At 43.6% G+C, this 27,596-nt stretch overlaps 1 protein-coding gene and 1 long non-coding RNA gene across 4 annotated transcripts in view; one reads left to right on the forward strand and one right to left on the reverse strand.

Annotated features, from left to right (window-relative positions):
* The window catches only part of CRADD (CARD and death domain containing adaptor protein), a 362,979-nt gene that overhangs the window by 230,012 nt on the left and 105,371 nt on the right, over window positions 1-27,596 (forward strand). The window contains exon 9 of the mRNA XM_082350458.1: window positions 770-881. The gene's annotated coding sequence lies outside the window, so the exon portion shown is untranslated. The remainder of the gene's footprint in view (window positions 1-769; window positions 882-27,596) is intronic.
* Window positions 5,373-27,516, reverse strand: LOC309609242. 3 transcript variants are annotated; one of them, XR_014233332.1, is made up of 5 exons: window positions 25,720-27,516; window positions 25,401-25,480; window positions 18,269-18,341; window positions 11,527-11,664; window positions 5,373-8,635 (listed from the first exon to the last, which is right to left on the reverse strand). It is a non-coding gene; the product is annotated as an uncharacterized lncRNA (long non-coding RNA). The 3 variants fall into 3 exon arrangements; XR_014233331.1 differs by lacking the exon at window positions 25,401-25,480; XR_014233333.1 differs by having other exon boundaries at window positions 25,401-27,516.

Raw genomic sequence — 27,596 nt, forward strand, 5'->3', positions numbered from 1 at the left:
ACCACTACTTTTGTAGAGCTAGCATTCCAGTGGGGAATGGGGGAGGATAGACACTTAACCCGAAAAATAAGAAAGTGGTATAATATATTAGGTGTTGGTATGTGCAACGGAGAAAGATAAAACGGGGAAGAGGGGATCGAGGTGTGAGTGTGTGTATGTGTGCATTGAGGGGATGATTTTAAATAGGGTGGCTAGGGAAGGCCTTCCTGAGAAGGTAACATTGGAGCAGACATCCAAAGAATGCAAGAGGGCCCTGGGGTGAAAGCTTTCTAAGAAGAGGAGGTCACTGGCGCAAAGGCCCTGAGGCAGGGGACTGCCTGACATGTCAGAGGACGGCCGCGTGGCTGAGACGGATGGAGAGCAGTAGAAGACGAGATCGGGAAGGGGATGGGGGTGGGATGTACTGACCCTTGAGGACCTTGTGCTTTTACTCGTGCTTCAAAACCTCCATTTTCTCCTCCTTGTCCTAAGAACCTGGTCCTGGCTCCTCCCCCACCTCCCAACACACCCCCCGTTCTTCTCTCAGTCCCCCTGTAGCAGTGCCTCTCAGACTTGAGGGGCATCAGGACCACCTGGGGGGAGTGTAAAATCAGATTGCAGAGGTCCCCCCCACACCCCCTACTTTCCATGGTGGGGCCTGAGAATCTGCCATTCTCACAGGATCCCAGGTGATGCCCATGCTGCTGGTACCGGGACCACCCTTTGAGAAGCACAGCCCTAGTGTGACAAGCTCTCTCTTGCTTTTGGGCTTTTCTACTTATTTCCTCAGGAAAGCTTGCCTGGATTCCTGGACAGCACCAACTGCATAATTTGTGAGGTCCAAGGCAAAATGAAAATACAGACCCCTTGTTCGAAAAGCAGGGAAAAAAGGGCAGTTAAAGGTAAAATATAAAGCTTTTCCTTTTAAAATATTATATTATTTATAATAATTTTATTATTTATAAAATGTGATGAGTGTAGTGATACAAGAGTAACAATACAAATGGTTTTTTAATGGTAAAACATATTTTTGATGTCATAATTTTATATAATACAATGAATAATACTGATTAATATGATACCGAGATTCTTCTGGTTTGCTTTCCTACATATTCATTCATTAGGTCATAAAAATGTGTACTTTTAATAACTTATTTTTCAATATATATAATTGAAAGCAATGTCAGTTGCTGTTGGCAAATGTAAAATTACAAATATTTTTTGATAAATTTAATTTTGACAATTAAAATCTACTAATGCAATTGTTACCAGAGCAGATAAGAGAGTTTTATAGGCTATGACAACATTGGGATACACACCTGGTAAATTATTTTGAAATATAAATTTCAGTACATCTAGAAGTGATGATTCCTGTGGAACTATTTTCTACGGAGTTAACTCTTCATACAAATCAGTTTCATGTAATTCTGAATTTAATATGCAAATTTATATTATTTATAAATAATTAAATAAGTGCTATTTACATATAGCATTTATATTACCTAATCAGTTAATTATATGATTTTTATACACAAATTTAATGTTAATTAGTGTTTTCTGACAGTTCCTGCAACTTGTAAAAATCTACAAGAAACCAAAAGTGGCTTCATGATTTTTATATAATTCAAAATGCCTGATATGCATTCTATCACTGTATCTTCAAATATAAGAAAATTCATTTACATATTGTCTTCTTTGTTAATTGTTTGTTTATCTGAAACTTTGTGTGAAGACAGTGTTCTATTCTATTGAATGGAACAAGCTTTACATTTAATTTCTATTTCTAAGCCCATGTATGTTTGGTTTGCAATGCTGTAACAGTTTTCAAAACCAGAAATTCTAAATTCTTTGAAAAATTTTAATAAGTCCCTGATATGCTTTATGGCAGTGTCAATGTGTACACCCTTAATTTGTAATAATTTACTGACAAGCTTTACCACTTGAGTGCCTGAGTGTCCTGGTGCTCAGATTAGAGAGTTAATATTTGTGCAGATGCCACAGGGACGGGCTCTGGGGAGAAATGGGTTAGCCAATCTCCCACCATGTGTCCCAGCACTGGCCCTGGAACCGCTCCACTCTCCCACGGCTGCCATTGCTGCCACTGCTGCCACCACCACTGCATCTGCTATTGCTGCTGCCGCCATCAACCAATCTGGGTCCAGGTCCCAGGCAGGGCTGCCCTCGTTGCTCCGAGGGGTTCTGGACAGCCCCAGGTGTGCACGTGCTCACCAGAAGGCCAGGCCGGGTGCTTGGTGCTGCCCGCTGCCATGCCTATGTACTCCAGCCCCCACGTGTGTGCACTAACGCCTGGCACAGCAGCTCTGCTCACACGCATGCTCCATTGTCCTTTCTGACTTCACAAGTTCAAATATAACATCATTAAGAATTTCAGGACGCTGACAACAGAGCGTTAAACCAAGCACGCTGTCCCTTCTGAGTGGCCCTGCTTGCACACCCACAAAGCTGGTCCTGCTCCTGGGCTAAGTGTCTTACCCTGGTTTTGCCCATAGAGCATCTTATATTATTCTCTAACAGTGTGTCGTCCTAAATTATTTAATGTCTGTTTTCCCTGCTAGACAGGATCAGCAAACTATGACCCATTGTCTGAATCCTGCCTGCTGCTTGTTTTTGTAATGAAGTTTTATTGGAACATAGAAACTCATTTATTTCAGTGTTGTCTGTGGCTGCTTTCATATTACAAGGAAGAGTTGAGTAATGCAACAAGGAATGTTTGGCCCAGGAAGCTTAAAACATTTGCTGTCGGTTCTTTATAGAATTCTGCACTAGACTGTAAGATCCCTGAAGGCAGGAATCAGATCTGTCTAGAACAGTGCCAGGCATATAGAAAATGCTCAGTCAATACTTGTTGAAAAACAAAAGAATTAAAAAATGAATACATAGAGAGCCTAGTATTTTTTGAAGTAATTTATCTTAAAGAAAACCATGTACATTTTGTTTGATTTCAATTTTTGTTTTCATACAAAAATTGTGTTTAAAGTTACTTACCACGCTGTGAAATTGACTCTCCAGGAAAATGTATGGTGTTTATCTTTTAGTTGGCATACCCTCCTGACATGTTGCTATACTCCTTAGTCTAAAGAAGCACAGGCATTGAAAATGCATCATTCCTCATTAAATAATATTTATTGAGCAAGGCGTGGGGCTAACCGTTACGACAGGAGTGATAATAATTTGCACTTGTATCTTACCCAAGAGAATTTTACAGGCTATCGACCAAAGGAGAAAAGACTTGCGAATAACATATTATATACACAAGCAAATATGATAAATAGTGTTCAGTGCAGAAGGAAATTTCTGGATCAAGTGCTATCATCTTTCAGAGTCAGGACACATTCCTTTTGGCTGTGAAATCAGAAGAAGCTTCTCACCAGGCATTCTGTTTGGTCTCAGATCCAATCCCTGTTCTTCTTCTGCTTTGCTCTGCACCACAAGGAGCTAACTCCTGCAAACTTTATTTCCCTGGGTCCCCTGCCAACCAATTCCAGCTGAGTTCCATCGGTGGGTGGCCACAGAGAAAGACCAGACGACTGGAGGAAGGGAGGAACCAGGGTATTTCTCCTCACTCTCTGAGCCTCAGTTTTCTCACCTATACAATGAAAAAACCAATAGAGTATCTTCACAGGGTTTCTATGAGAAATAAGATAAGGCATGCAAAGTGCTTAGCACGATACCTTATATATAAAATAAACATTCAAGGAGTAGATCTATTATGGCTTTTAGCCTTGCTTAGGTAAGTGGGAAAGAGTGCAGTGATCAATAAGTGATGTCTGCCAAGAGTGAAGGGTTGGGGGGGTAGTGCTACGTGAGAGGAATATTTACCCAACCCTGATATCTTGGAGCTGTATTGTGGAGGTAGAATTGAGAGGACCTGGCAAATGGATTGACAGACTGGTAAGGTATTGGGAGAAATCGAAAAACTGGGATGGTGATACCAAAAGTAGACATAGGCAATGAATGAGAAAGAGTAGATTTGGGAGAGAGGATTATGAATTCATTTTTAGATAAGGTGTTGGGCTTTTTCCAATTACCAAAAAACAAAAACACCAAAACAAAAAAACAAAAAAGTGATACACTTAAGAACACCACAAGAAATGGGAGATTTTGATAGAAATACACGTGTGCAGTGAGTTAGCAAAGAAAACCATCTCAGCAGCTACACACTCAGACCTAATGGGCACCTGGAAAACTATGCGGGAGATCACAGCAATTTCAGTTACTATAGTCTAGTCTTCTCTTATGAGGAGAAACCATTGTTCTTTGCTTAGTGAGTCTTCCCTGCTCAGGACTCTCTCTGTTTCTGGTTCTGTCTCTAGTTTTCCTCTTCCTGCCTCTGTGCTGTGGTTATATTCTTTGCGTCCAGCATTCAAGATGATCAGACTGGATATTTACCATTTAGTGTGGGGCTTCCCAACTAAGATGCATTCTCAGCTCAGGCCACCTCACAGTTTCCTTAGGTCTGGCCCATATTGGACGTCTTTGGCTTGGAGTGGCAGCTGTGGCCAGCATAGCAGTCACCTGACAAGGTGTGTCAAGGTCCACCCTCTCAGGAGCTGTGTAACTAGCTGTGAAACCAGTAGGTTTTATGGTGTAGACATGTTGAGTGAGCTGGAGATGTCATTGAGATCTCCATGGAGCTGAAAAAGTAAGATTGGGTCATGTTGAGAGAGCATTGAGGAGACTTAATTACTTCTAATGTTATATATCTCATGCAAATTCAATCATACAAGATCAAAATCTGTCCAAGGTTCAGGACAAAGAAGTCAGAAATTAAAAAGATGGTTCTTCCCATGGAATCCAGAAAGTTAGACAATTTGCAGAGGAAGGGATTTTCTTACTGTCCTTCATAGGGACTTCACCAATTTTTTTTTCTGTTTTTTTTTTTTTTGGCCATGCCTCATGGCATGCGGGACCTTAGTTCCCTGACCAGGAATCGAACCCGCACCCTCGGCAGTGAAAGCGTGGAGTCTTAACCACTATATCACCAGGGAATTACATGGGACTTCATGCATTTCTTAGAGGAACAACCTAGAAATTGGCTTGGAAGGGTGGGTGTGGTGAGGTTAGGGTTTTCTTACTGCTTTGAGAATAAAATAGTCTACAGTTTAGGAAAACAAACAAAACAACCCAACCCTCTGTGATTCTTCCCAGAACTCTTCAAATCCAAGACATCCATCACATTGAAACTTGAGGGGCCCAGAGCTTGCGACACACATATTCCAGGGATAAGTTGATATGAGCTCACACATATGTATTTCTTTAAAAACAAAGAGAGGAAGGAAAAAAAGAAGGAGAAGAAAAAAATTTAAAAAGCAGTGTTTTGAAAATCTATTATTGATGGAGACAGATGGGGCTGTAAGGGGGCAGGTGGATGCTTGCTCTTAAAATCCCAGGTGAGGACAAACAGGCCAATTATTTAGGCAGCAATACCTGATAGATGGTATATGCACTTTTTTTTTTTTTTTAATCCTTCAGAGGGAAGTGCCCCAGCATGCAAAGTCTTGTGTTAGAATAATTTAAATTAAAAATAATGAATTCCACAGACACTATTGAAGAAGCGGAAAATTTTAAATGAAGGAAAATAGCCATATCCTATCCTCTAACCATACCCCCTTATTATATAAGTACTTTTATCATTTTATTCATATTCATATTTAATTTTTATTTAATGGTCATTGGACCCCCTTGGGGTCACCATGCAGAACTTCTGGGTCTGAATGCTGACTCCAGCACTTGGCCTCTCTATGACATGGCAAGTTACTTAAACTCTCTGGGCCTCGGCTTTCTCATCTGAGCACTGGGATAGTAATAGTACCAACTTGAGGATTAAATGAGACAGCTTCTATAGAGTGCCTAGTTCAGTGCCTGGCACACAGTCAATTATAACCGTTATGCTCACCCATCATTAAAATAAGGCAGCTGTGAAATCTCAGGTTGGCTGGGACAGGAGAACTTAGCCGTTGAAGTCTGTGTTAGCCTCCCCATCTTTTCCCTGTCCTGCAATGATGTGTTCTTGGGTCTCCTTCCTCTCGCTGTCCAAGCCCCCACCCAATCCAAGATGAAAGAAGTAACACGCGTTGTTAACTGTGCACTCAACATGTGCTGGAAAGACACATACTAGGATCTGGGAAAACGAAACAGTGATGCTAGCTGATCTCGTAGAGAGGTGGACATGCTCCGGTGCCCTGCCAAGCTCTTCATGGGCATCTTCTGAACCATCGCCCTATGGGGCGGCCACGGTGATTTTCATACAGTTGAGGAATTTGTTTCTCAGGAAGGTTACTGTTATGGGCTGAAGTGTTTCCCCCTCAAATTCATATGTTGAAGCCCTAACCCCCAGTTCCTCAGAATGTGACTGTATTTGGAGATGGGGCCTTTAGAGAGGTGATTAAGTTAAAATGAGGCTATTGGGATGGGCCCTAACCCAGTCTGACTAGTGTCCTTATAAGAAGGGGAAATTTGAATACCAGGGATGCAAGCACACAGAGGAAAGGCCATGTGAAGACACAGCAAGAAGGCAGCCCTCTGCCAGCAAGGAGAGAGGCCTCAGAGGAAACCAAACCTGCCGACACCTCAGTGCTGGACTTCCAGCCTCCAGAACTGTGAGAAAATTAATATCCGCTGTTTAAGCCACCCAGCCTGTTATATTTTGCAGCCTTAGCAGACTACTGTAGTTACATAATTTTTAAAATCTTATAGAATATTCATCCTTTAAAAAGGATATTCTGACATAGGCTGCAGCACAGATGAACCTTGAAGACATTATGCTAACTGGAATAAACCAGTGACAAAAGGACAAATTCTGTATGATTCCACTCAGATGAGGTACCTAGAGTAACCAAACTCACAGAGACAGAAAATAAAATGGTGGCTGCCACAGTCTGGGGGAGAGAAGAATGGGGAGTTATTGTTTAATGCGGACAGAGTTTCAGTTTTGCAAGATGAAAAACATTCTGTAGATGGACCGTGGTGATTGTTCCACAACAATGTCAATGTACTTAATGCCACTAAACTGTACACTTAAAAATGATTAAAATGGTCCATTTTATGACATGTATATTTTACACAATAAAAATTTAATTAAAAACAAAAACTTGGGGGGGGGCTCGCATTCTTCATGAAGTTCGATCTCACTGAAATCTTGGCTAATTGCTTTTGGGAGGATGAAAAAAGGAAGGTTGAGGAGGAGGAGGGAGTGGGGAAAGGAGAGGCGGCACTGGGGATGGGATGAGGAAGTCCTGTTGGCTTTTGCCGCTCTGTGGGAACACTTGCCTGCAGATCCGGATGAAAACTATCCTGGCCTCACCTGCTTCTGAGCGCTGGAACCGTAACGTGTGCATGTGATCCCTGCCTTTTCAATTACGACGATGGACGAGAACGTGATTTCCAAATGTGAGGCTAAATTCCCTTCGATTTTTTTTTCTTTTAATTCCTTTTACCTCCTCCTGTTTCCCCACATCTCCTGGCCCTGCTGTTTCTCACACACAGAAAGCAAACGTCCTCAGTGGTGGTCGAAGCGCTTTGCTAATTCTTCCACAGCAACAAAAATCCGAGCAGCCTCTCCTCACGGCCACCTCAGATTCGCTGACCCTTTCTCTGGGTTCCCTGCCAGACCTACAACCTGAGGGGTTAGGCCCTCAGTGTCTGCCTGCTCTTCTGGTTTGAACTGACCAATGTGGCCCTGCCCAGGGAACCCCCAGGCACTCCACGCTTGGACCCGAAGAAAGGCACTTGCCCAGGTGCTGTCCCTGTCTGCACTCTGCCTCCACCTCCCCGGGTGGCCCCTGAAGGGGGGTCATGTCCTTCCTCCGGGACCTGCGAGTCGTAAGTCTCTCTGTGTCAATTTCTCCTATGATCTGTTGTTGAACCGCGTCTCACCATCCAGCACCCTGTCCTCCAGCCTAACAAATGTTAATTTAACAAAGTCACAGCACAGAGACAAACCCAAACTGAGGGACATTCTACAACATAACTGGCCTTGAAATCTTCAAAAGTGTCGGGTTGCAAAAGACAAGACTTAGAAACTATTCCAGACTAAAGGAATAGTCTGACAAGAGACAGACAACGACTGTCGCCTGGTTCTGGACTGAGTCGTTTTTCTGTAAAGGATGTGATCGGGGCAATCGGCATAACTCAGATGGGGTCTGAGGACTAGACCATGGTGGTGTATCAGTGTGCATTTCCTGATGTTGATGCTTGAACTGTGGTTATACAGGATGATGTCCTTGATTGTTGGGATTGCACATGAAAGTATTCAGGAGTGATGGGCCATCAGTTAGGCAACTTAACTACCAAATGGTTTAGAAAAAAAATAATTCTTTGTGCTGTCCTCCAAGTTTTCTATTAGTGTAATTTTGGTTCAAAAAAATAGAAGAGAAAGAAGCAGTACCTTGTTTGTTTAGGAGGTAGCCAGGCTCAGCTTTTTTTCAGGTGATTTCAGGTACCAGCCTGTGATCGTTCCTGAACTTGAGTCACCTTTGTGAGTTTTCCTGGTGAGTGGAGATGCCGGCGAGATTTGGGAGGCTCTTGAATGCTGGCCGGTGACAGCATGCCTTCCATATTTGATGTCTCTTGGTCATCCTTTCCTTTCTCATTGTTTTCTTGTTATACTTCCTTGTCCTCTTCAACTTTTTTCTTCCTTTAAATGAGTATGAAAAGGACATGACTTCACAGAATAAATGATAAGGTGTTAATTTGTTATTTAGAAATCTGAGAAATGAATGCTCTGATACTGAATTTTTATTTTAAATTTTCCCTTTTTTCCCAATCTAAAAAGGAAATATTTTTTAAAAGATTCACTGACACAGGTAGGCTAAAATCAACTTTAAGGTATTTCTTCTAGTAAAAAAATAAATAAATCAGTCACATAAAGGCTATTAAACTTGATTTTTAAAAATATAGGGATATGGATGGAAACAGGGGGAAGGAGAGCTATCAGATGAACAAATCTGTCCATAATCTTGCTATTCAGGTAGAAGGACTCATGATGATTTGATGTGTGAGTTTCCAGTTATGTGTGTGTGTGTTTAGAAACTTATTTTTTAAATGGAAATTACACTATATGTGCTGTTTATGATCTTACCTACTTAATAATATTCTTCTACAAAATCATTTTTAAAGGTTAGCTAGTAAGATCCCACTGGGTATGACTCTTAATTTAGTTTACTAACCCCAGCTGAGGTTGGATTTGACATTAGACGTGGACTCCCTCCATGCCTCAGATTTTTGGCTCCCATTGTGCTTCAATGTGGAAGAAAAAAAGGGAAGACTTGCCAGGTTCTTTCTGGGAGGACTTGTATTGCTTCCCACTTTCCCATGAACAGAATTGGGCTGTGAGAGGGAAATTTCGAGGAGTGATTGAGATCACACTCCTGAACAGATGAGCTGGGTTCAAATCCTGATTCTCTCATCACCAGCTGTGTGAGGTTGGGCATGTTACCTAATACCTTTGTGCCTCAGTTTCTTCATCTGTAAAGACAGGATGAAATGAATAGTATCCATCTCACAGGGTTATTGGAGGATTAATAAGCTCTAAGTAGCTAGTACGTGGTAAGTGCTTACTGGTGTTGGCCATTGTTAATACTCTGAACAAATGTAAGAAGCAACTTTTGAGGTCTGCAGAAGGCTAGAAAGACACCAAGTGGGGCAAGCTCCTCCCTAGGAAGGGAAATAGTCTTCTGTGTTAGTGGCGAGCAGTAATTATGATGGAAAAAAACATTTTCCAAAGTCTGGAGCTGACGTGTACTCCTTGTGACATTTTAATCTCTGAGTAATAGATTCCATTGCCTGCAGAGCTGTGATTTTTCAGTTTATTGCTTTTTCCTCTTCTCTCAAACCTGATTCCTCCTCCTCTCGGCTCCAGCCTGTCTCCAGCGACTGTGAACTGTTTCTGGACAGTCCCCATTCTGGAGCCAGGTTCTTTACTCAACTCAGACAAGGAAGCCTAAAGCCCCAGCAAGACACACTGCCTTCCTTGAGGAAGGTAGAGAGGGCCTACTGTGTGCTCCATCCGTCACATCCCCTTTCATGCTCCCAACAACCCTGCAATGCTGATACTGCTATGATCTCCACTTAAGGTGTAGCCAAGGGGCCCGTGCTTGGGCTTTGGAGTCAGCGAGCCCAGGTCTGGTTTTGTGACTCACACGTTCACTGTGAACGCGGGGCAGACTACTTAACTCCTCTGAGGCTTGGTTTCCTAATCTCTAAAATGAAAGGGACAATAATAATGCCAGCCTTAGAGGGTTGTTGGGAAAATAGAATTAAATCGTATGTGTAAAGTATATGGTATATCCCCTAGAGCATGGGGCATGCTCAGTAAATGCTAATTACCATTGTTGTTATTGTTTAGAGTTGAAAAAACTGAGCCAAGGTAGTTATGATTATTATTATATTTTGCAGGTGAGAAAACCCCTCTATACCCATCTCTTGAGTTTAGTCCTTTTCCCACTGTACACAGTGACTTGCCTCTCCGTGGCCAGGACTACCATTGTCCTATCTTATTGCTAATAGAAATTTTAGATGGGTGTAAAGACTACATTTCCCAGCACTCCTTGTGGCTGGATGTGGCCATATGACTGTTTGGGTAGTAGAATGTGCCTGAAAGTGATATCTGAAGCTTCCTGGTTAGGTGTTTACAGGAAAGGGATTTGCTTTCCTTTGCATCTTCTTCTCTTGAATTGACTACACGGACTTTTACATAAGAAGAATATAATCCTCTGTGTGTTTAAACCATTGTATTTGGGGTCTTTTTGTTACAGCAGCCAAAGTGACATAGAGAAGGAGCAGTAGTGTCAACAGTAGTAGTGTCGATAGCCAAGAGTCAGAAGATCTGGGTTTCCTGGCCCTGCCTCTCATGTGTCGCATGACCAAAGTATTCGTTTTGCTCCCTCATCTCACAACATTTACTCTGCAAGCAACAGTCCTAGACATTAGCAATACAGAGACCAATAAGACACAGCCCCAGAAATGATCTAATCTACCTGTGGTCTTGGTGATGTTATCCATGTCAATTCTTGAGGAGAATATACTCCCTTATAGAGGATAAGGGTTCAGTTTTCGACGCAGGCCAGGGCTCAAGTAATTCCTCTGCTGATTCCAAAACTTTTGTGGGTCCCAAATGGACTCCAAATCTGTTAACATAGAAAAATCATTGGTGCCTAGACACTTAACTAGTTGCAAATCTTTGGAAAGATATTGAACTTCAGCTCCAATGGTTTGGTGTCAAATAGAAATAATGGCACTTGGAAGATTAAATGAGAAAACACATGTGAAGCACTTAGCACTATAATCTGACATTTGAGAGACACTCGATAAATGATGATGAAGGTGTTAGGCTTGATTCTCTGCTGCATGTAAGGTGGGCTGTGGAATGAGCTGGCTAAGAAGGCCCTGAAGGATGAGCATCACCTTTACCTCATAGGGGCCTATGAGGCTCAAGCGAGGCTGTGTTGGTTAAAACACTGTTTGAGAGGGTGATGTGGTAGTGGAGTGGTCTTAACGTTCAAATCTGCAACATTCCACCCTACTTACCTCGGTCCCTCAAATTGCTTTCCTTGTCTTTGCCAAGATCCCGTCTGACAATTGCTGCTCTATTTCGATGCTTTATTGTCAATTCTGAGAGTTTATGTTACTGGCTGTTGAGCATCTAGTCTCTGTGTCCATTGGGATCTATCCATATAAAAACACAATTAATCAGATAGAAATCGTGAAAAGAAAAAAATTTTAACCTAATCATTAGATTATATGGACTCTACATTTGAATATTCATAACAAGTTACATATATATATATAAAATCTTGTGTTGAGAGCATCTGGAACTCAAAAATTATATATATAGATAGATCATATATATATCATATATATATATATTCCTTAATTCCACAGAGTAATGATTATTATCCTAATTTTATAGGTAAGTATACTATCGTTCAGAACAGTCATGTAACTTTCCCAGGTACCTAGAGGCAGGTCTCTAATGAAGCTAATAAAGTTTAAGCTCAGTCCTCTCACTTATACAAGCCTCTTCCAAGTCTCTGTATTGATTTTTATTTATTTATTTATTTATTTATTTTATTTTTGGCTACATGGGGTCTTTGTTGCTGTGCACTGGCTTTCTCTAGTTGCGGAGAACAAGGGCTACTCTTCATTGCAGTGCGCGGGCTTCTCATTGCGGTGGCTTCTCGTTGCGGAGCTCGGGCTCTAGGCACTCAGGCTTCAGTAGTTGTGGCACACAGGCTCAGTACTCGTGGCACACGAGCTTAGTTGCTCTGCGGCATGTGGGATCTTCCCGGACCAGGGCTCAAACCCATGTCCCCTGCATTGGCAGGTGGATTCTTAACCACTGTGCCACCAGTGAAGTCCCTCTGTACTGATTTTGAATCTATGCATTTCATATTCTTTTTCTTAAAAGGCTCCCCAACTTGTATACACTTCAGGCCCTACAAAATCTAGATTCTTCCCTGTGGGGTCACACAGATGCTAAAAAATGGAGCTAGAATTTGAGCAGTAATCATTTGGGATTTCAACTGAGTTTAAATTTGCTGTAATAGTTCTTTGTAATTTATTAAAATAGTGCCATTGGCACATATGGTTGTGCCAGTGGACCAATATTGATCCACAAGGTTGGGATTAGAATCTCACCATGATATGCCCAAATGATATGCTGGATAAATTTTATAAGTCCGTTTGTTGATATCAGTACTTCCTAATACTGTCCAAGGTACTACACTGTGAACAGGACCATACCTTGGTTTTACAGAGCATATTCCCTCTGACTTGCTCAGTGATTGCATGCATTTTTCTTATGGGCCAGAATTATCACTTCCATTTTATAATTGCTAATTGAGCCAAGATGTAAACATCTTAACAGGAGAACCAGAATAGAGGATGAGGGGACGGTCATGAGCACATATGAGACACCTCTGGGAATTCCCAGATTTGACTCAGTGACAGGTTGAAGGTGCTGGGCAGCTTGCCTTTAAAATGTCAGTAATTCTTTACCTGACTCCAGTATGTCTGCAGCCTGAAAAGTTCTAACTGATCTCATTTCTTCCCTCACGTCTTCCAGCCTCAGACTCCTTCATTCCTCTCCTCTGAACACCCACCATCTTTCAGAACTAGGACTGAGCACGGCAGAGGAATGTGGAAAAAGGAGCTGGTTACTCTCACCCAAGAGTACAGGAATGTGAAGGTGGGGAAAAGACGCATGTAGCCACCTTTTGCCTCCTATTATGACTTGGGTCATTGTTGAGGCTTCAGTCACCTTCAGAGCTTTACTTGGTAGAGAAAGACAAACATACCTTGAAGCTTCTGATTTCCTCTAATTCAGCCCAGGAAAAGTGCTGTCTCCATACCTTCAGTATCAAGGTCTATCCTTGTCTTATCAGAACAGTAAAAATTGACTCACATTCAAAACAAATCTCATGGTCTTAAAGATATGGAGATGTTGTTGTCTTTATCCCTTGAGAGTAAAGATAAGACTGATTCTGATTTTCTAGGAAAGCAGGGTGAAGGTTGGGTAAAGAGATGGGCAGAGAACAAGCCAAAGCATCTGAATCCTGTGCCAACTACTCTGAGCTTGGCAAGGGCATGGTAAGAAAGTGCAAAGGCATTCTTGAGGTGATCCACAGGTGGGGTCCCTGTGAGGGCATTCAGAGGAGGCAGTGGCCTCTGCCTAGTCCAGGAGTCCAGGGGTGATCCACCAATGGAGGGAGTCTTGCTTCCTCCCTTGGAGTCTGAGACAGGGATGTTAGGCAATGTGCCAGTTTCCAGAACAGCTTCCAGAGCTTATTTCTGTCTATTTAAGATGGATTTGAAATTCTGAACCATCTCCATTATAGACAGGCCAACAATCTTTATTTTTCCCACCTCTTTAACATTAAAAATTTTATCAATTAATAAATACACACAGGGAAAAAACTAAGAAGTTAAGATGAGTTTATGACAAAAAGAAATAGTCTCCTTTTCTACTTCTCCCTAGCCTGGTCCCTTTTTTTCCCAGAAACCACTTCTCTTTTTAAATTTCAAAGTTTTAAATTTTCTGATGGTTGCCTCCACATTGATAAATAATTTGCTATAGTACTGCCCTTTCATGATGTACCAGCTTTACACTTTTTACACTGACTTCCTGTTAAGATATGAGAGTTTTGCTTACTTAATCCCTCCTCTAATCCCTCACTTTTCACATACTTACATCACTATTTTCAGTTCCCAGATTTTGAAATTTAAAACACTGTAATTGAATTTTTATTTATGTTATTACATCTTATCAGTTGAAACCAGCTCTTGCTAAAGAGTCAGGCTTTAGAAAAGCAAGGAATAAGAATTGTTCTGGGAATCCAAAAGGAGCAGGAATTAATGCACTGTGTCTTTAGGGCACTCCCCGATGTGAATTAGTGGAGATTCTTAATTTACCAGGAAGAGAAAGTCTGATTGGCTTACATTGGGCCACACGCTCACCCACTGGCTAGAGAGTGTAGGTCGTGTGGATGAACAGTCTCATTAAGCCTGCATGTTGTGGAGGGGAAATGACCCAAAGGGAAATTGAGGTGCTAGTGCTAGCAGAGGGGGTTAAGGATGCTGGGTACTATACTCCGCGATTTGTAAGGCATCATATATTACATAGTCACCCCTTCCTTCCTTTCACCTCTCTTTCCTTCTTACATCTCTCATTTGAATTTGTAGTTTTACACTAACAAGATTCATAATACTCCTAGTCTTTTCTGTGTGTGCTTTGTCTTGCTGATTTTAAAAATTGGAAATCATTAAAGAGTCTTTACAGCATTATCTTTCTGGAGAGCAGAGTAGTGTGCTATGATTACATTCATCTTCTTACAGTTTTTAATTTTTCCTGGAATTTCTAATTGCCTTATTTTTTTTTTAATTTTATTTATTTATTTATTTATTTATGGCTGTGTTGGGTCTTCGTTTCTGTGCGAGGGCTTTCTCTAGTTGCGGCAAGCGGGGGCCACTCTTCATCGTGGTGCGCGGGCCTCTCACTATCGCGGCCTCTCTTGTTGCGGAGCACAGGCTCCAGACGCGCAGGCTCAGCAATTGTGGCCCAAGGCTCAGCAATTGTGGCCCACGGGCCCAGTTGCTCCGCGGCATGTGGGATCTTCCCAGACCAGGGCTTGAACCCGTGTCCCCTGCATTGGCAGGCAGACTCTCAACCACTGCGCCACCAGGGAAGCCCCTTGCCTTAATTTTTGTATTCTCTGCCTTTATCATCTGCTTATGCTCCTAAAATGTCTCCAGCATACTGTGTAGTTTATGGAGGTTCTTTTCTCCCTGGAGCCTTCCTCCTGGAACTCTCCATTAACCTACCTCCTCTAATGTAGACTGATGGTCTTCCGGGACTGATAATTAGCTGTTGTTTTCCTTCCCTTCGTTTCTCCTTTAAATCGGGCACATCATTCCCTGGATCTTATGACTTCCTCTTTCTTGATTTACTTCCTCGTTTGACTGGAGCACATCTTCTCAAGTAACTCCCAACTGAAGAATGGATAGGAGGTAAACTTTCTGAGCCCTGCATATATAAAGATATCCTGCCGTCATTATTTAACGACATTTTATCTGGGATAGAAATCAAGTCAAAGACCATTTTTCTTCAGTTTTAAAGATATTGTTCCATTTTCTTTCAGCACCCAGTGCTGCTATGCCTGTCGGTTTCTTTCTTTTTCCTTTGTAGATGACCCTTTTCTCTCTCTGAAGCTTTTAGGGTCTTTATTTTTGGTGTTCTGAAATTTCACAGAGATGTATCTAGGAGGGGTCTTTTAAAATTCTCACCTTTCAGTATGGAAACTCTTGTCCTTCATCTTGGGAAATTAACTTGTATTATTTCTTTGTCTCCTATTTCTCTGTTCTCTCTCTCTCTGGAACTCCAATTGGTCACATGTTGGATTTTCTGCATTGAACCTCCATGGTGCTGATTTTCTTCTCTCAGATTTTAGGGAATTCATACCAAGCGAAGGAGACAGTGGTGTCATGGAGTGTAGCACATATAGAGTTGGATGACTCACTCAACATACCTTCTAGTTCACCTTCCTCTGCTACAGAGACTGGACAACTAAAATGTACATTTCCCAGCACCCCTTGTGGCTAGATGTCAGGTACGTGGTCTACATTCTTCTAATTGGATGTGCTAGTACAAGCGGAGGTGGAAGTGATCAACGTGAGATTGCAGCAGTGCACAGGTGATGGGATCTTCTGATGAGGAAAGTGGTAGAGGTGTCTAGTTATTCTGAGGCGGTAGTAGCCATGCTTACATCCTCAGGTGTACACTGGCTGATCGGTTTTAAGGAGCAGCAGCAGCTGTTGCCATGTCTCTCTCAAGCAGCTGGCGTGGTCGGGCTCTTTCCTGGCTGTTACATTTAGGTAGGTAGCATTCAGACCTGGTTCTCCATCCCTCCCCAAAATTCTGGGAGCCACCCAATATCCTTTAACAAGTCACTTTCTGCTTGAACTCGCCAGAATGGGTTTTGTTGTTTGCATATAGAAAACTTTACATGGAGACATGCTCTAGATTGTATGGTAACAGAGGCAAAGAGGTCTTCTCCTTCCTGAAATGAAAGAAATGATTTCACAGAATGAATGGCAGCTGAGCAGAGACTATTAGGGTGAGTAGAAGTTTGCTGAATGGGCAGTGGTAGAAAGAGATTTCAGATAGAAGCGCAAAAGTGAGTGAGCTCATATGCATTCATTCATTCATTCTTTATTTAATATTCCTGAATACATACTATGTTCTAGGTACTGTGCTAGTTTCTTTGCATACAACAGCAAGTAAGATAACCATGATTACTGCCCACAGGATGTTTACATATTTCCAAATTGTGCATGTAGATTATGTTACCTTGAAAAAATTTAGATATGGAGGTCACAATAAAGGAATTGTGTGTCCCTGTTCCCATTAAGTACTTGCCTCTTGGGAGGTAAAGAAGAATATACTTTCTTACCTGCATTCCTATAAGTAGTGGTGAGATAATTGTCAGAATACTGGGCATATTTGGTTTTATCTGGGTGATTGTCCTTTTCTGAAGAAGGATCGTCTTGTCCTTCCTCCTTAATCAATGTCTGAAGTGATGTGTGTTGGTGCTGCAGGGCTAGAGGAAGATAGGCATTGAAGAGAGGGATAAAAACGTGCCAGTGCCAAGGCCCACTTTTCTATGTCAGGTTTCATAGTGAAAACTATCCAGTTGCGGAGCCTCAGAGCCACTCTAGATGCCCACTCTCATTTCAGTCTCTTGACTTTGTTTCTTGGACTCCAAATGGCCAAGACCAGTCATGGCATGACAAGCCCCAAGGGACAACACGTGATGACTGGGGCCAATGCTCCTAGATCCAAGGAAATTTGCAGTCAGACACCTCTGTGTGCTGATGATCCCCTTTCATGCCTTGACTTCATGCCTTGGCTGGGTTTTGTTTTTTTTATTATTATTTCTGGCTGCGTTGGGTCTTCATTGCTGCGCGCGGGCTTTCTCTAGTTGCGGCGAGCTGGGTTTACTCTTTGTTATGGTGCGCGGGCTTCTCATTGTGGTGGCTTCTCTTGTTGTGGAGCATGGGCTCTAGGCGTGCGGGCTTCAGTAGTTGCAGCATGCAGGCTCAGTAGTTGTGGCTCGTGGGGCTCTAGAGCGCAGGCTCAGTAGTTGTGGCGCACGGGCTTAGTTGCTCTGCAGCATGTGGGATCTTCCCAGACCAGGGATCAAACCTGTATTACCTGCATTGGCAGGCGGATTCTTAACCGCTGTGCCACCAGGGAAGTCCCTTGGCTGGGTTTTTAATTCATTAATGACTAGAAAGATAATGTCCCTTCCTGGTTCACAATGAGTTATTGTCTATAATACCATCCCTACTTTTCTTTGGCTTTCTCTCTTCTGGAAATTGGCAGTTATATGTTCATTAATTAAATCATGAGAACTGGTGGGGATCCAATGGCATTGGCAATCCAAGAGGCAAATTCTAGGTTCCAATGTTCAGTTGCAGAATCAAATTTTCAAAGATTTCATTGCTAGGACATTTTGTGAAGCCAGTTTAACAAACAATAATAGTTAACATTTATAGAATGCTTTATGAGTGCCAATAGCTGTGATAAGCATTTGTATTTATTTTCACCTTTAATCCTCACAACATCACCATGGCAGAAGTATTCTCATTGTTGCCATTTTAAGATGATGAGATTGGGGGTGGTTAAGTTTAAACTGAGTCAGTTAGTAAGTGGCAGAGCCAAGATTAGGACCCAGGGCAGTGAAATCTAAGGCCTGAGCTCTGATCCACTCACCTCTGTTGTCTCCTGTGGAGAGCTGGTATTTTTATTCTGATAATTTATCTCTATTGGACATCCTTCCTCACCCCTGAAATAGAGGTTGAACAAAATTAAGATTTACTTAAGCCAAAGGTTTGATCAAATAAGAATTGACCTTAGTCAGGTTAGTTTCATGTGTAGGCATAGCTTAAAATGAAGCACTGGAAGGTCTTCCTCTGATTGCTCTGATGGGCATAAATTCTGCATAAACTGCACAATTTATGGTTCTAAAATAGTTTGGATTTTAACTCAATAAATGAAAGAAAAAGCAGTGACACATTCTTGAAATTTAAATTGTAAGTATATTCTCTCTAAGGTACCATCATGTTACAGGGTGATATTTTACAATGTTCGGTGATAACCCATTAGTGTTGCTACTATTTTAACATGTAGATTTATTTCCAAGATGTTTAAATGGCATACTGCAGAAAGTCAGCTGGATTTTGATTCTTAAAAATCTGGAAATGATGGAAATGGTTTTTTGGATTTAAGTGAGAACATCCTCCCTGCTAAAACAGCACTCTGATTAGATTCATTTCTAGAATAGCATTACTAACACATGGAAATGGTATAAATTTGTTGCTAAACCATCTGCAGATGGTAGGGGTTTTTCCCAGTAAACACCAGGGGCTGTGATAGTGCTCTTTAGAACAAATGGGCTCAATTCTGCAGCCTCTTCGTATGTTGCATAGCAATGTCCTGCTCATTGAACTGGTCCCTAGTTCTTGAAAACAAAGGCTATTTAACATTAGTGATGGCATCTTGAAAATTGAGAGCTTGCTTCATGGTAAAAGATGACTGGTTTTCTACCTTGTCCTATTCAGCAAGATAGGGACTGCCATAACTCTATGAAGAAACAAAGTAACAAACTATTGGAATCACAGAATCTTAAGAGTTGAAATGTGCAGTAAGCATCACCCAGGAGAAACCTCTACAATGTCTGAAAGATGCTTATTTCTTCTGCTCTGGCTGAATACTTCCACTGATAAGATACTTACCACCCTGCTGAGATGGCCAACAAGAGTTTATTGAACACCTGTGATGTGACAGGCTCTGTGCTAGGTACTGAGGGTTTGGAGGCAAACAGTATACCCATCCCTGTTCTCCTAGCCCCTGCCCTCATGGAGTCAGTGATCTAGTGGGGGAGGAGGCGAGTAAGCAAGCAGTTATGGTACATGTGGGCTGTTTTAGTCACCTCCTATTCACCCTATTGTTGAAAGAGGGATTCCCAACCTAGGGTTATGGGGATGGCTGAATATGCAACGCTCAGCACTGGACAGCTGAGACTGATAGCAGTTTATCAATCACATATCCTCACAGCCTGGTGGGGGGCAGGGGACACCACACGCCATACAAGGTCACACAAGGATGGCGCTCAGGAACCGAGTGAACCATCAGGGGCTGTGAGAGGTAGGCTTGTAGTATCAAGAGGGTGAGGAGGCCCCTGGTTCCTGCAAGAGGATGTGATTGGCTTGTTTGACTAGTTCTGTGACCTGGCAGGAAACTGAAACCCACTGCTCAGGGATTAATGGGAACTGCATCTGGGGGGTTTGATAAGGAGGGCTGTTTGACTAGGGGAATTATCCATGGGAGTAGAATGGGGAGAGGAACTTGCCGTTATGCCGTTTGAGGCCCCCCTGATTTCACCAGATGTCAAGGCAGCATGTAATATTGAGTGTCAAATTTAGTTCTTACACCATAGGGGATTCTAAGGAGGGACAATTAAAACATGACTTGGGGATGGGGCCTGGGTAGGGGAGGTCGGGGCAGACAATCCTAAGAAAGAGAACATTTAAACTGAGACCCAAAGAATGAGTTGGAATCAAACATTCCCAAATGTGGGTTCCCTCTACAGAGCAGCAAGGTGAGAGGGAGCCCAGATTGTGCATATGAGGGGGTGGGATGGGGAGAGGGAGACTGAGAGAAGTTAGCTGCCCAGATTCTGCCCCCAGGCATGTGTGGGGGGAGAGCAGTGAGAGAGGGAACAGGAGCGCCATCAGGGCCCAGTACTGTAGAGCCCACCTGTCTGCATCATCAGACAGGTAGCCTCCGTGAACCAGAGGAAGGGTATATAGCAGGCATGGCGCAGACTGGGAGAACTGGAGAACAAAGCCCTCATCCATGAGGGAGGCCCTTTCCATGTGGGAACCTGTGCCCAGAGTTACCAGATACCCTGATTTTTCAAGAGAAGCCATACGTTTGGATTTGTACACAAAGTTTTCAAAATTATAAACATTGGCTCTACTTGAAATTTATAAAAGCACTGTGTGAGCCAAGCAAAACCTATCATTCCACAGGCTTCTGGTTTGTAATCTCTAAGGAAAAGTCTTGAAAGCCATGAGAAAGAGTTGCAAGTTTACCCTAAGAGCAACGGGAGATTTAGGAGCAATGGGGATCTACTGCAGAACTTCAGAATCACACCTGTATTTTAGTAGGTGGGCACCTATTGAAGATCAGGTAGGAAGCTAAGATGGCAGTGTCTCTGTCTGACCTGGGGAAGTGACTATGAAGATGGAGGAGAGTTATTTTCATTCAAGAAACATGTAGGAGGTAGAAGTGATAGGACATGGATGTCTGGGGGAAGGTAGGGGAAAGGAGTCAAGTCTTTGACTTATCACATTATCAGGAAGTTATTAAAAATCTCCATCTAGCAACCTCTAGATGTTGAAAGCCATCAAGACTCACCCTGAGCCTTTTCCTCATTATTCCATATGTAGGGGCTGAGGTAGGTAGTAACTAATGGCGTGAAATGTGCAAAATCCTTTCAGCCTAGAACTTTGAAACCAGAATGAATATGATTCTTTTTTTTGACAGTAAGTTTACTTGCTGAGCTATAGGCCAAGATTTAAGTGAATTTTCATTTTCTGGGTTCTCACAAAGTGATACAGGGGCCAGGCTATCCCCAGAGGCCTGCTGGGTACCATGGGGATTCCAGACCATGATTAGAAACATACAAGGTAGATAGTTCACATGATGGTTAATCAAATTCCTTATCAGATGTTCATATCAAACTGAGTTTCCAACTGAAACTGAACATGACTAATTTAGCCATTTCTCTACATTACAGGGAGATGGGAATTTAGCACAATCCCCTCCTCTTGATAAATGCCCAAAATCTATTATTTAGATTTTGCCCTCAGATACAAATGTATAAGTTGTTTTAGCCTCCCAAGTATAGGCAAGTAAGAGGGCCAGCATCCTGCTTGGATGAAGGAGGGAAGTGCCTTAAATGTACTTTGAGCTGCAAACTCCCAAACTGTGAAGGACAAAAGCCAGTTTAGCAGATACAAACAGCAGGTCCTATGCAAAGAATATTCTTGGAGGTTTTCGAGAAAGCCCAGATCCCAGATATGTATGGAAGAGGAGGAAGGGTGAAGGATAGTCCAGAGCACACAGGAGTTCCTTGGCTTGTCCCAGGCCTAACAGGAAAATCAAACACATGTCAACAGAAACTCCTTCATCCTCGGAGTGAAACGGAATAAACCCTGAATGCTGATTATTTTTCATTTTTCTTATTCTATTGTGTTGCTTTTTCTTAACAAAACAAGTTTATTGGAGAAAATTAGAAAATAGTTCATTGTGAAAAATTACGAAAGAAGATACATAGAGAGAAAGAAAAAGAGAGAAGAAAGAAAGGGAGAGAGGGAGCAACGGAGGAAGGAAGGAAGGAAGGAAGGAAGGAAGGAAGGAAGAAAGAATAGAGAGATTAGAGAGAGGAGAGCTCTAGTAATTCCACCGCCCAGAGGCAACCACAGTAAACGTTGGATGTATATCTTTTCAGTGTTTTTTCAGTGGACCCAAGTATTATTAACTTTTTTCCAAGAGTGGAATTCTACTCTTAATAGGTTATAAGAATATCAGTCAACTCACTCAGGTAACTTAATTTCTATCATAAGCTTGCATTTTCTTGGGGGAGCAGGGATGGAAATGTAATCTCGGGTCAAAGTCTCCTCACCTGCTTCAGTGCTCAGTCACCAGTCCACACAGTGTGCTGCCGAGCCCTTTCTTGTTCTAATTGCTAATCTTCCAGACCCCCATCCGTTTAGCTATGTTTGTGCCCCTCTTGGGTCATGCCCAGCTGCAAGAAACTCAGTGAGCTTGTCTGAGGGGCCCTATTGATTGCATATCACTCTCAGACAAGAGGTCAATTCACCAGGGCCCAGGACATGCTCCCTGGTTACCTAAAGCCCTTCCTGCACACACACATCTCTGAGCCATTTCTTCTTGCTCTTTACCACCTGCCCAGGCTGTGCCTGGGAAGAAAATGCAGGCTCCCCTTTCCCAGGGTCTACAAGTGCCTGTGGAGTCATGATTTTCCTGCTTAGTTGACCCCCTCTACCCAGCATCTGAAGAGAATTCAGAAGAAGCTTTCCTCTTCCTCAAGGGACCTTCCAAATCTATTATTCATCCTGTGAATTTTTGTTGTCATTGTTGTTCCTCTTAAGGGCACAGCTTTTAAAAGAAAAAGTCAGGAGAGGGTCCCATTTTCTCTCTTCTGCTGTTCAATTCCCATCACTCAGGCAAAAACGCCAAACAGCCTCATTTGAAGGGTAGAAGGGCCATGAGATGAACTATTAGGAAGGTGGAAGGAATGCCAGATACAGTTTTACAGCAGGGTCACACCACTGTGCTTATAGGACCCTAGGTCCCAATTCCTCCTAGCAGGCTGGGAGGTAGCAACCTGGAGGACAGCTGTCTAAGAGGAGGCATGGGGGGCCGTCCCCTTGGCTGTTCTTTCTACCCAGGTCCTGTGGCCCATGCTCTTGCCCATCTGGATGCAAACACACAGGGGGCTTCCTGGGTCCTAGTCCTTGCCCCTTGGAGCCCAGAACAAAGGTATCCATCCAAGAAGAATCAAGTTTTCTTTTTTTTTTTTTGGCTGCGTTGGGTCTTCACGGGCTTTCTCTAGTTGCGGCGAGCAGTGGCCACTCTTCGTTGCGGTGCACAGGCTACTCACTGCGGGGGCTTCTCGTTGCGGAGCATGGGCTCTGGGTGTGTGGGCTTCAGTAGTCGTGGCACGCAGGCTTCAGTAGTTGTGGCTCTCAGGCTCTAGAGCACAGGCTCAGTAGTTGCGGTGCACAGGCTTAGTTGCTCCGCGGCATGTGGGATCTTCCCGGACCAGGGCTCGAACCTGTGTCCCCTGCATTGGCAGGTGGACTCTTAACCACTGCGCCACCAGGGATGTCCCAAGTTTTCTTATCTCGCCTCTCACCCTCACTGTGGGGATGGAGGTAGGAGGGGAGGCAAGGGAGGGAGGGCAAGCCCTTGAAGGGATATAATCTCCTGGAGAGAAATGCACTTTCTAACACTAATGTAAATATGATTCATGCAACTCCCGCAGCCAGGCTCCTTTTATTTCCCTGACTCGGAAACGCAGGCAGGAGGTTCTTACTTATCTTCCATCCCAGAAGGGGACCCCGAGCAGGGCTTGGTCCTGTTCCAGTATCTGAAGTAGAAACCACAGCCTTGAGACAGTGCCAAGGCAGCCAATTTAGAAGGTGTTGACGACACTTCCCAGGAACATTTTTCTAGATGTTTAACTTTGACCAAAAGTTTAAGCTTCTAATAAACCCCAGGAACCTCACATTTTCCAGGGAATAGTGCCTGGGCTCTTAAAAACTTCCAAGAAACTCCGATTCTCAGAAGACTGCAGCCTTCGAACTCACCCGCCCATTCAAGAGCTTTCTGGACAAAAACAAAGGCAGTGAAAGCCGTGCTTTCTCATATGCCCTGAGAGTTTACACAACTAAAGTCAGATAAGAAGCCTGGCGCCAATTAGGCCACCGCACTGGCTTTGGGAGGCGAGGCCCCGCCTTGCCAGTCCCGCGCTTGGCCGCTGGGTAGGACAGCGCTGGCAGTGGCAGACAGCAGCAGTGTCTGTCAGCCCAAGTGGCTGGGGTGGGTGCCGGCCGGGCCTGGCTTCCTTTATCCGGAATTTTCTCAGGGTCCTTGCTCAACTTTGTGTCCGATTCAAAGCTACCACAACCTGGCTATTGAAATCTGAACGTATATGCCCATAGACCCGGCAGTCTTACTGGGACCTCTGCAGGGTGGGCTTTCATCTCCATCTTACAGACGAGAGAAGTCTCAGAGGAGCTAAGGGATTCACAAGCCAGAGATGAGACTTGAACCTGGGTGCTGACTCCCGCTTGGGAATTCTCAGGACTAGGTGAGAGCAGGAGAAGATCTTGGCCAGGGAGCTGGGGAGGGCCCTGCTGCTCCCGGCACCAATCTCCCCACGTCCTGGGGTGGTCTGGAAAGTGCAAGAGGAGGGGCCAGGCTGAGTGGGAGCAGGGGGGAGGGGACATTGGGGGTCTTGGGATAGAAGCTTTTTTATCAAGTTGTTCAGAAGTTAACTGAATAATTTTACCACTGGTACAGCCAACCTGGTGTGTAATGGCAAATATGAACCCTAGTCACAAACACATGAATTGGAATATCGAGTAGTGGGATAGAAGTGGGAGGGATCAGCCCTCCGGGTGGGAGACCATCACAAGATGGTCCATTAAACCATCGGAAGGAGGGGAAGGGAAGGGCATTTCAGGGAGGCTGGAGGGCCACAAGCAACAGGGCCTGCAAACTGTTTGCTGCGGCCAACTGAGGGGGTGGGGTCCTGGGTGGGGCGCCAGGGAGAACATTTACAAGACCTGAGACTGGAGGGGCGCACAGAGACTTGGCATGTGACGTCTTGACTGGGGAATTTTGGTAAAACATTTTTATGCTTTGGACACTTGTAGACATTTGTGGGTTGTTTCTTGTCTCTAAGCACAAATTATTAAACTTTCACCAAAAAAAAGTTTTTAACCGAGTATTCTGTAAAAGAGACATCTTCATCCCATCACGATCTCCACTGCATCTTTGGTGACTTGTGGGCCCACTGAGTGGCCCGCTGGCCACTCCTCATTGGCCTTATCCTACTTCTTCATCTCACCGCCCAACAATCTTGCTGGAACTGGATCCCCTTTAAAACCCCAGACTGCTTAGGTGAGCACCTGACTCCTGCCCACATAGTCCCAGGCCCCTCCCCAGGGGCTGGGGGCTGCTCTCCTTCCTCAACCATGGGCTGTGGATTTGCTGTGAATAAAGTTATCACACCATGAATTCCTACCTGCTTTTAATACCTCCCATCGCCTGGATTCCCACTGCCTCATTCCATCTGATGAATTGGATCCCCTTATACACCAACTCCTGCAGAAAGCACACCAGAGGTCAAGATGGGTAACTGTAAAATGTGCTTCCTGCCATTCCTCTCAGGGGCCGGGCTGCAGCCAGGCACATTTCTTCAGTCCTCCACCCCTGTCCCATCAACTCCAAATATCCCACGTGTCCTACTCTTCTCCGCTCTTGTTAACGAAGACACATCATGCATTGTGTAAGGGTTTCATGAAGTTACAAAACAAGGACAAGCCGAATGGAATCACACTTACCTGAACAAAATGTCCAACTCTCAGTGCAAATATTTAGATGGGTTCCATCTTTGTGAATTTGAGTGCTCTTGAAGGAGAAGGTCCACAGTGCCCCAGACAGTTTAAGAGGCAAGTAGAGACATGTCTTCAGTGCAGGGAAGGATGTGATGAAGTCCCTGGCTTTTGCCAGTTGTTCTCTGCTACTCATTTTTAACGCTGATGACCTAGGTTTATAGACTCAGAGAGGAAATAAGATGTAGTAGGAAAAATCACTTGACTGGGTGTCCTGAGGCCTGAATTTTCGTCCTGGCTATGTGCACCCTAATCCAGCTGTGTTGCCCCACCTCAAATCCCTTCTCCTCTTAAGACTTTCGTTCCTTAGCCTTAAATAAGGGACTGGGGGTTTGATACTCTTTCTAAGTTGGTGATTCTCATTCTTTTTGTGTTTGTAGCCTACTTTCAAATATCAGACTATGGAGTAGCAATATTAAAAACTTTAAAAGACTCAAAACAACACTAAAAACGTTGGCAATCACTAAATACACTTCAGACTCCAGTACAACAGTGTCTCCCAGTGACTATAAAATCACCCACAGTTATGGTTCAATCTTCGGTTGTACTTCACCACTTTATGGTTCTTTGGGTCTTTGAACTGTTTACTGCCCTGACCTGCTTCTCTTATGGACACAGAGTCAGAGCTCTCACATGTTCTGGAAGCTCCGTGACTTTTCATTAGCCCGGGCTTGACATCGCACCCGGGCCTCTCAAAGCCTGTTTGTTCCAAGTCACGTGATCCACGTATCTCAACGTTCCATCTGACACAAGAACTAAAGTGACTTAAGGACTCAGATATAACCCAAACTGGTTTTCCACATTGATCAGACTTAGGCTAAATATGGAGAATGACTGTTCTGAGGACCATGAGAGCTATGAAGTCCTATATTTCCATGAATTAAAACAAAAAAAGTAACATTTTGAGAAAAGAACTAGTTGAGGTGGAGTGCTTAATCAAGGCACTGAGTCCAGACCAGATGAAGAAAGAAATCCTCATGGGTGAGAAAGTGAGCTCAGAGGGCCCAGAGTGGCCCAAGGAGCTTGCAGAGTTTGAGGGGCATTAGCAGAAAGATGAGCGGAATGAATCACACGGAATGTGAGTAGCCAGACATAGAATCTCTGTTTCCCTGTTTCTAACAGTTATATTTTTTTTTTAGAAGGTGGCATTTAAAGTTTTTGGTAATAGGAGGCAATTATTTTTAGGTTCTGTTAAAAGATAAACTGAGGCATATTAGAAATTTTAAGAGTTTATTTGAGCAAACATCAGGCAGCATCCGATCCAGCAGATGGGATCCTCGGAACACAGGTGTGTGGGGTGTCCCAGAGGGTCTCATCCTGGTCACTAGAAACTGTAGAGAAGGAAAAATAATTTTCCCTCTACCCTTTATGGTGAATGCCTGGCTGAGACCTTTTCTCTAAGGTGCCTCGTAAATGGATAGGCTTATCCAGGTTAAAAGTTCTCAGCTGTGGCCACTGTAATTAAAGCTTTTCCTGGGTAAGGTTAACCTGCTCGTTCAGCCTTAAAACAAAATTGTATTCACCTGACGCCTCACGTGGGGCCAATCCAGCTAAGTCAGAACCGGTCCCACTCTGAACCCAATCCGGTTTTTCAGTCGGACCTGCTCCAGCTCTGGCCGTTTCCTAACAGAGTCTGGAAAAGAAATGCTCAAAGCCTGAAAGCTCCTCAGGCAGAAGCCACGGAGGCTCCGCGAGGGATGGACCCAGCACCTCCTGAGGTGGGAGAGGCAGCGAGCTCAGGGCTCAGCAGGTACCACGTCTGGTTGCTCGTTGCTCCTGGGGCCGTCGGGGGTCTCCTTCGGGCCCCGCTTCTTACTGTTACTAAC

Source organism: Balaenoptera borealis (genome assembly GCF_965194805.1).
Source record: "Balaenoptera borealis genome assembly, chromosome: 13".
NCBI classification, from domain to species: Eukaryota; Metazoa; Chordata; class Mammalia; order Artiodactyla; family Balaenopteridae; genus Balaenoptera; species Balaenoptera borealis.